This window comes from Epinephelus fuscoguttatus, linkage group LG8 (genome assembly GCF_011397635.1).
Source record: "Epinephelus fuscoguttatus linkage group LG8, E.fuscoguttatus.final_Chr_v1".
NCBI lineage: Eukaryota > Metazoa > Chordata > Actinopteri > Perciformes > Serranidae > Epinephelus > Epinephelus fuscoguttatus.
Genome location: NC_064759.1, coordinates 30,500,544 through 30,510,394, shown reverse-complemented (window position 1 = coordinate 30,510,394; position 9,851 = coordinate 30,500,544).

The window sequence follows — 9,851 nt, the reverse complement described above, 5'->3', positions numbered from 1 at the left end:
GAGGGACTCTGAGATTTATAAACTGGGGTTATTATCAGTATTCAGCAGCTATAAGTGGATGATATTAAGGTTGTATATGTGCACGTATGCAAAAGATGGTGTGAATGCACAAATACAAGGGCGTCTGTGTAGATGTGTGTATCGAGGTGCATTAGCAAACACACGCTTGTGTACATCTGTCCCCTTAGGCCCTGTGTGCCCTTTATTAGCAGCAAGTTGACTCCATTCAGCTTGGCGAAGTGATTAAACCTTTTCATGGCGGGAACTTTCACACCACTGTGAACTGTGTGAGGTGATTAAAGGCTGCTCAATTTGTAGTCCAGTCCCACTGCTATTCTTCCTCATTGATCTTTTTCAGGCCCTTGAAGTGAGAGCTGCACGCAGCGGGCTTCTCTCATTGGAATAAGATGGGATGCACACTCTGTCCTACTCTTTCTGTCTCGCTGCTCTCATGTCAGCAAATATTTCACAGACCTGTATCAAATCTAATTACAGCAAAAAATTAGCTGCCATGTATGGCTGGTATTTAATAATGTTTATGTGATTAACTTTGTTGTGTTTCTTTTGATATTGTTACATGGATTTAATTAAGCTCTTTTATGTTGAACAGAATGCATGAATATGCATCAAGTGAAATTATGTTAATTACATTGCTCAGAGTGCTGACCTTTATAATGTATGATACGTAACTCGAGAGGAACAAATGCTACAGCCACGGATGATTTTCAGAAGATGAAATCTTAACAAAGAAAAAGTGAGTCTTTGTGTACTGTTCACGCAGTTTGTGAAGGTACAATAAATCATAATTGGAACCCAGTATGATAGTTTTCAGAGGAATGTATCACTTTACCACACTTAGAGAAAAATGTTGTAGGCTACTTAAAAGAAATCAGGAAAGATATTTGTATTTCACCTTTGTTTTAACAGAGAGTCTTAAACCTCTAAATCCTAGCAAAAGCATGCCAGCATGCTCACATTACCATGTACACCATGTCAATTTAGCATGCTAAGATTTAGTAACCTAAGAACCTAATGAAAATGTCATTCGTTTCACAGGTATTTAGTTGAAAATTTCCTGAGGGAACAATAACCAACAACTAATTTTTGAATTGAACAACAGACAGGAGGTATTTCTGAAAACATGGGGTTTCTACATGGATACAATGTTGAATGGCTAACTAGGGCAAAGCTAGGAGTGATAATTATAGCCTACCTGCCATGTATGCAATTGTTACACTGGTATGTGAGTTTGATAGTTATAATAATACTTACCCTGTGTGTATTTAGATTATTTTTGTTTTATTAGATTTATTGTTATTATTGTTCTCTGTCTATGATGCCCTTGTTCTTGTTATGTCCTTTGAGGGGCAATAAAAAGTAAATTACAAAAAAAAATCCTTTAGGAAACATGAATGTCTGTATCAAATACCATAGCAATCTATACTACATTTCCTGAGGCATGTTACTCAAAACCATAAATGTCAACTTAATGAAAAAGTCACCCAAGTCATTCAGATTCATCCTCTGGGGAACATGAATATCTGTACAAGACGTAACTATAATTCATCCTATAGCTGTTGAGATGTTTCAATCTGGGCCAATGAGGTGGACTGAAGATGTGGACTGACAGTGGCACCCCCAGTTGGGGGGGTATGGCCCCCCAGTACAATTGCTGCACCCCCACTGGCTCCCCTTGGCAAAAATTTTTGGTGGCCAACATTACTGTCTTTCAGAGGTTGTGATGTGCTCATTATTTAAGGTGGGAAGGTGGATAAATAGTGCTCCAAATTTAGGCTAAACTTTGGTGAGGGAAAAACTGACAAGGCCATTTTCAGATGGCTTGAACTCTCAGCTCAAGCTATGTAAATGGGTTCTGTGGGCACCACCGAGTCCTCCCTAAACTGAAAAAGGTTTGCTCCCAGTAAAGGGTTTGTTCCTTACAATCAATGTACTCTTTCAAATTAAAGCTGTTTATTTGTCTTTTTAAAGGCTTATTTTAAGAACAATGAATCATGTAACATGTACATAACTTATTAAAAACAGGATTGTTGTGGAACTCAAAGTGTTAACTACACCAGTAGTCTATAACTAGTACTGTCAACTGTAAAATAAGAAATCAGAGTATATCCTCATACAATACCTTGACTCTCCATTTTGACATCGTTTTCAACTAGCCTATATATACTCTTGAAACATCCATCTACCAGCCATTTTCATAACCACTTATCCTCTTGGGGGTATCCCAGCTGACACTGGGCAAGAGGCAGGGTACACCTTGGACAGGTTGTCAGACTTATCACAGGGCTGACACACAGAGACAGACAACCTGCATGTCTTTGGAATGTGGGAGGAAGCCGGACTACCTAGAGAAAACCCACGCTGACATGGGGAAAACATGCAAACTCCGCACAGAAGGGCTCCCTCCTGGGATCGAACCAGGAACCCTCTTGCTGTGATTGCTAACCACTACAACTACGTGCCGCCCTTACTACTGAAACAGCATAATCAAATTCCTGAAATTCAGTCATGGTTTTTAGTTTTGCTGTGCCATATCTGGCCACCCCTATGAAACCTTTCTGGGGGCACCATTGCAGACAGCATTGTCATCCCCACAGCCAAGCCACAAGCATGGCGATAACACTTTTTGTTCATTGCTCTTCTTTGTTTTCACTATTACTTCCATTTGCTCTGTACATATAGCATCTGTAACATGACTGTCCACATGGGACAAGGGAATACTCCCTCCTCTGCTGCTCCTCTTGAGGTTTCTCCTTTTCCCCCACCCGCATAGAAGATCAGAGTACACAAATACAACACTTTCACACACTGCAGAGAGAAAAGAAAAGGCCAGGAGAAGGGTTATTACATCACCAACGCTAGATGCCAAAACACTTCCCACAAGGAGTTTGGAGTCTAACAAGTGCTTTAAGGACAAATAGCAAAGACTGATTGTGGTAATGTTCTAATATCAGATTTGATCAAGCAGCAGATGTATTTTTATTGCAAGTCATTACTGCTGTCATACCTATTAGCATACAAATGGTTTCTAGGCCTATGGAGACCTAAAAGTTATTGCATGTGTAATTGGACCTGATCTCTGCTCTGTGATTGAGATGTTCCAACACACACACACATTGCTGTGCACACAAGGCGGTAAACATATTGTGCGCACTCACGAATGCACCTACGCACCAACACACATACACGATTTTCTCTGTTCTTCTCATTTATATAAGTACAGAGAAAGAAGAAGAGGAAGAAAGATAGGAGAGATGAATATGGGGATTATGACCATGTCACTGATCAACACAACACATTATGAATAACACATAAATAATGAAAACTGTAATTTTACCTCTGCAGAGATTTATAGACATCTGTGCCTTTTGAATGTGATCCTATTACACAGATGGATTTGGTGGGGTGTGAATGCAAAGAATCAATATGTTAATAAAACTACTGTGTGCAAATGCAAAAGGAAATTAGCAAATATTTCACATCACTTTCTGCCTGAGGATGTTTTTACTTTCTTTTCATCATCAAAAAGGATTTAACAGGGTCATATAGCGTGGGAACTTTTTGGCTCTGCCACTTAAATTTATGTGACAGGTCCTTATGACTGTAGTACATCACAGGAATTGTTGCTGGGAACAAGTGCAGACTTTCAAAATCCAATTGAGTCGGCCCCGTTATCGTGACCTCGTTGGCATCTTAGCAGATGTGTCAAAATGAGATTCAGCATGAGCCACTTAGATCCTCAGATGAGCCATGTCAGTCCGTCGGTCCACAACTTTGATCAAGACTAGTAAAACTCAACAACTGTTGGATGGATTGCCGCCCAATTGAAAAGCAATTCATGGTCCCCAGGATGAATCCTGCAGATCTTGTTCATCCCATTACTATAGCTACACCAGACGGTAAAATTTGTATCTTCTCAAATAGTTTGGTTTGTGGTCAAACATCTTCACAACTAGCCTACTGTCATTCACATCAGCCTCAACCGTGGTTGCAAATGTTTTTGGTCAAAAATGCTAAACTATATAGACACAGTAAACAGTATGCCTGCTGCATGATATCATTCAGGTATTAGCATGTAGCTCAAAGTAAACACTGTTACTCAGTAGAGCCTTGCAGAGCCACTATCATTTTCAGGAATCCTCCAGTATTCATTCAGTATCCTACCTGGTTGTCCTGGTCCTTCTCAGCCCTCTAAATGGACTTACAGTGGTGACTCAGCATTTTTTTGTCCATATGTGAACACTCCAAGAGAACTCAGACCCCTCTGAAGCGAACCAAACTCAAGTCTGTGGTGCAGTTCGCTTAACCTGTGCACTGTGAACACAAAGCACTCCAGGTTCGCTTTGCTCTTTGCCACTGTATTCAGCCCTCTGGATTACATGCTATTGCACTGGGATGCTTGAAAAAACGTACAAAATCACATCGACCTGTAACGCTTGCAAGGACGCAGGACGAGGAGTAGTTTGGTCCACGGAAGATACTGCATGTCTCCAGATCTGGAATGTAGAATACATCAAACCGCAACAGTCTACAGCACACAGAAACGCTAAGGTCTTCTTCTAACTCTAAATTCATGTGAAAGCGCCACGTCAAAGTAAGAACAGAATATATAGTATATATAGAATATATATATAGAATATAGTATATATAGGCTATAGTGTGAACAGAAAGAGGAGTCCTTTTTAATTGAACTGACAATGTGAACATAAAAAGAACTGAATCCCTTTCTGTTGGTCCACTTTTTGGTGCACTTTCAGAGGACTGAGTTCAGTTCAGTTCATTTAAAAAGGACTATATATGTGAAAACACCCCAACTGTGTTAGCATTTCAGACCCATCCACTTCTCTTCTGATTACCCCTTTCCCACCAGTTCCACCACCTGATCTTCTCCTCCTAACTCACCTGCTTCCCATTTCCCTGACTGCCTCAGTAGTACAGTATATAGCACACCACCCACTTCCAGTAGTCAGTTGATTTATTATCTTTTGCATTACACTAAACTCTCCAGCATTCATACATGATATCTGATTCTGCCTACCTGAGCCCGTTTCTTGAATTCTGACTCCCTGCCTGATCCCTGATGGTTAAGTTCACCTTCTATGATAGATCTTCTGTTTTTGACCCTGCCTGCATACTGGAGTAAACCTCTTTGGACTTTGGTTCTTACCTTCATTCTTCAAGAGTCATGCTTGCGGGTTTTTGCCTGTTCAGTGTAAGTGAGCGCTGCAAGCACAGCTTTAGATTCTTGTTTATATAACACAAATGATTATTTAACCAGTAAGCCAAAGGTATTCAGCCAGAGATTTAGGAAAATACATAATCTCAGTGAATGAGTGATAATCTTGGAGTGTACACATGGTATAGATGAATTTGGTGCCATGGTGTTTTGACCTCAAACAACATTCAATTTCTAAATTGTACCCCTGATGCATAAATGTATGTAGTTATAAACAACAAAAATTCCACCTTATAGAGTGAGAATTATTCATTTGGAACAGCACTCATTACACTGGTGACTGGCAGCAATCAGTAGGTTACCTGCTCTTTTGACTCTCTGTGAAATCGGTATAAGGTATATTTTATTTAAAGGGCCAATGTGTAATATTTGGCATGGTTTATTGTCAAACTGAATCTGAATCTGAATATTCTACCCATTAATATGTTTATATAAGTGTATAATCGCTATAAAATAAAATTTGTTTGGTTTTCGTAGCCTTATAATTATGCTTTTATACATATATATATATATATATATATATATATATATAGCAAGGGCCTTGCTTTAGAGAGGTCGCCATCTTGCGCTGCCATGTATGTACAGCAGACCGAGCGGACAATCCAGCCAGCCAGAGAACGCGTTTCGCGTGTATAAATGAACCAACGAAGACAGCTGAAGGAAGGAAGAAGGAGGAGGAAACAGCAGAGAGTGTTAGTAGTTCATCGATAGAGAGTAGTGAACGTTTTTTTTAGTAATAAAGTTTGCGAATGGACCACACTTACCATGCAACAGGAGAGAATGAACCCGAACCGCCATCTGCGAGGAAAAGAAGACTCAATTTCTCTTCTCCTGCTCGTGAGGGATTCATTACAATATCGTAACATGGTTTAGATTTCTAAGTAAATATTCACCTCATCGCTAGATAGACTTCTGAAAAACTCGTGCGCAAGGCTTTTTGTCCCTATGAGGCCGCCGTCATTTACCTGACGGAAGGGGTGAGTGAGTGAGCCCTGCAATCTAGAATTTGACCACTGATGTCACTGTTTTCAACCCATTTTACACACTGGCCCTTTAAGTGTTGGTGGTAAATACACTTTGAGAGTCTGCAGCTGAAAACGCACCAAGCAACAGGGAAGTGCAGCCTGTGGCACTGGCGAACTGCCACGCAATGGCTGTGGAAAGTTGTGGTGGTCGCTCTGAGCTGCAGCCATTTGTTTCTTTGGCGAAGTGTGGCCAAAAAACATTTCACAAATAAAGTGTCACTTTTAGTCGAGAGCGGCCAGAAAATACCCGCAACCAATCAGTAAACAGTCCTGTGACTCGTGTGACATGTTGACCTCTGTTACAAAGACTTTTTTCTCCCTTAAAACACACCTGGCCACAGAAAAAGGTAACCACTGCAGAGAGTCACACGGCCTGAATGTAAGATCATACGACTCTCCTATTGTCCATTAAACGTGAAGCTATAGCTAGAAGCTGGTTAGCTAGTACAACAACTGGAAGTAGGGGGAAACAATGAGCCTGGCTCTGTCCAAATATAACAAAATGTAACACTTAACATTTGAAGGCCTAGATAAACCAAAGTGTTAAAACAACAAGTTACAGGGGGTTTGTGCAGAGCTAAGCTAATCGGCGAAGCTAAACTAACTGGCTGTTTCAGCTTCACATTTAATGCACAAATATGCAAGTGATATACCATCTCAGTTTCAGCCAAAAAATGGAATGAGCACATTTTCCCAACTATAAAACCATATTCCTAACTAATTTGGTGGCTACTGGACTGTGACTTGACAAAATATCCATCCACACAATTTGTATCCATCAGAGGAAAAGTTGCCAGATATACATTGTATGAAGAAGCCCTCCACTTATATCCTTGAGGGCAGTCCCACTGGGCCTCTTCACATCAAGACATGGACACTTCGATTTGTCACATGAACCCTTCATTTCACTGTTAGTCCTGATACACTCAGATGTGATTTGTGCATTTCGGCATCAACACAGATGGATGAGGCTCCTCACCAAGGCTGTCAGTCTCAGTCAGGAGGGGACTTTAAATTACCACATCCAAGGCTGTGCTCGACATGAAAGAGCCTCACACATACATAGCATTCACGCAACCACAAATAACTGTGTGTGCCTGCACGTTTGTTGTCGTGCATATGTCTGAACGGCTTCTGCACGTACCACACAATAATATTTTCACATGAATATGTGAGTGGATTTTTTTAACAATAAATCTTACAGTTATTAGCAAAAAGTAATGACCTCAAAATGTACTCAGAAGGAAATAATAAATCTCCATTTGGGTGTTTAGCTGTTTGGCTGCCTGACTCGTTGGCTGGCTGGGAAAAGTATGCTGACCTGGGTGCATCCAAATTAGATATTGGCATGGTTGCGTGTATTACACAGTGGGAGTGCTGCTCTGGCTCAGTCACCCTGCTGCTCTAAATCTGGCCAGTGCTCAGCTCAGCAAACACAATGCAACAGCAGGGAGACAGCATCTCAACACTCTCATTAAGCTGCAGATAATAGCTAGACAAAAGCAGAGGCACACAGATGTTTTTTATGCGTGTTTTTTTTTCCTTGAATCAAATTGTCTACATTTTTTGTTGATTTGTCCTTACACTGTCATCGCGTTGGTTTTGAAGTGAGGCATCCAAACAAGCCTGCTGGAAGTGCAAAAATAAATTTCAGACTGTAAAGTGAGCGACTGTCACACTCACACATGGATAGACCACTTGAAAGAGCTTAAATTAAAATCCAGTGACATATAAACAAAGCACATCTGATCATTCTAGTGGCAAAAGCTGAGGAACATCCATCTATTCACATCAGTCACCAGCGGCACCCCCCTCGTAAATTAGTTAAAGGGATGAAAGAGAGAAGGGATGGAAAGAATGCCCGAGAGCAGCAGAGGGGATGATAGAGTAAGAGAGGGAAAAGGCAGGAGTGGGGTGAGTGAGACAGAAAGAGGAGAGACAAAGAGAAAGGGAGGAGGTAGAGAATGAGGAGGTGGCCATCATATCCCTCCCTGTCTTTGATCAGTGGTCCATGGGGAACTGAGGCAGTGCAGATAGCTGGTCCACAGCTCCTGAGGAACGCAGCTTCACATTCCTCCTTGCTCTTTCCCCGCTTCTGCAAAATCACTTCTAGTCTTTCAGACCACAGCAGCTGTGAAAACACATCATTGCTTACTACATGCCAGAAAAGACCTGGCTAATGCACTGGAGTGCCATTGTCCTGCTGGTCCTCATTCACTGGTGCAATTCCTCCCAGGGAAAACTCTTCTTCTTTTCTTATATTCTCTATTATAAAGTTTAAAAATTATCAAAATTATTATAGCTTGTTGCATAACCACCTGGCAGAAGGGTCAGAGGTCATGCTCAGCTACAGATCAGCACTGGTATGACTCAGGGGTCCAGTGTTTTACTCAAAGGCACTTTAGCAGGACAAATACATGCTGATGAAGAGCCAGTACTGTCCAGAGAATGCATCAGAATGTCTCAGAATCCAACCTCCAAGTATTACAGATATCCTGGTTTCCTTTCATCAGGCATGCCAGTGTCTCAGCTGCAGAATCACTTGCTAATACAGCGACCTGACCTCTAAACCTCTATGAAGCATGGATAGTTTATGGTAACTGTACAGTAAAAGGTAATGCTACACCTGCTAATAGCTATCTGCCTTTGAACTTATACAAACAAAACAATAAATAGCAAGCAATATGATAAGCTTGACAAAATTGTATACATCCTGCATCATTATGTGCAATGCTTTTGTCAGCTGAACTCCAGTATATTACAAAGTGCAAATAGGAGTGAAAAGGCTGTTTTGATTTAGGTAATAGCCATAGACCCTGACTTTGTTTTAACTTCATGCACAAACCTACCTTACATTAATAAACAGTATAATATCATGTAGAGGTGTAGCCTATCAGTGTGTCTGCAGTTACCTAACTATTTATGGACAACATTAAAGCAATATAAAATATGCTTTTATAGTCCAAGAGCAATTAAACATACACTGATATTATTTCTGCATACACATATTGTTATTTACTTCAGAATTCACTCTTGTCTTTGGAAAATGCAGCAACTATTACAGTCATCTTTAAATCTAACATGCATGAAAAGTCCTAAAAAGAGGACGTGTTAAAATAAATAAATAAATGAATATTTTACACTTGCAGTTTTCATGACAACTGGGCAAACTCCATCTGCAGAGATACTCCAGAGCAGCTAAACTATTTAAATGGACCTTGAGATAAGATTCTTATGCATTTCACTGTACTGTAATAGTTATTTTATAGGCTACTTACCAAAAAAGTAAAAGCCCACTAACATTATAATGGACTGCCAAAAAAAACCTGCATTAAAGAATACCTCTTAATTTCTCACATGGCCTGGTATTATTAAATGGGTAAACCATAAATCTCAGCTGTGAAGTCACTGTGGTAATCAGTGCAGTGTCTTGCTCTTCATGCTTTCACTGTGCGCCTCTCTTCTCTCTGGATGTGAATGGGTGCACTGGAAGCCCCGCCCGCCTCGGATGTGACGCGAGCCAATGGCAACGCATCGTGCGCCGTGGACGCACGTCACATCATCAGCAGCAG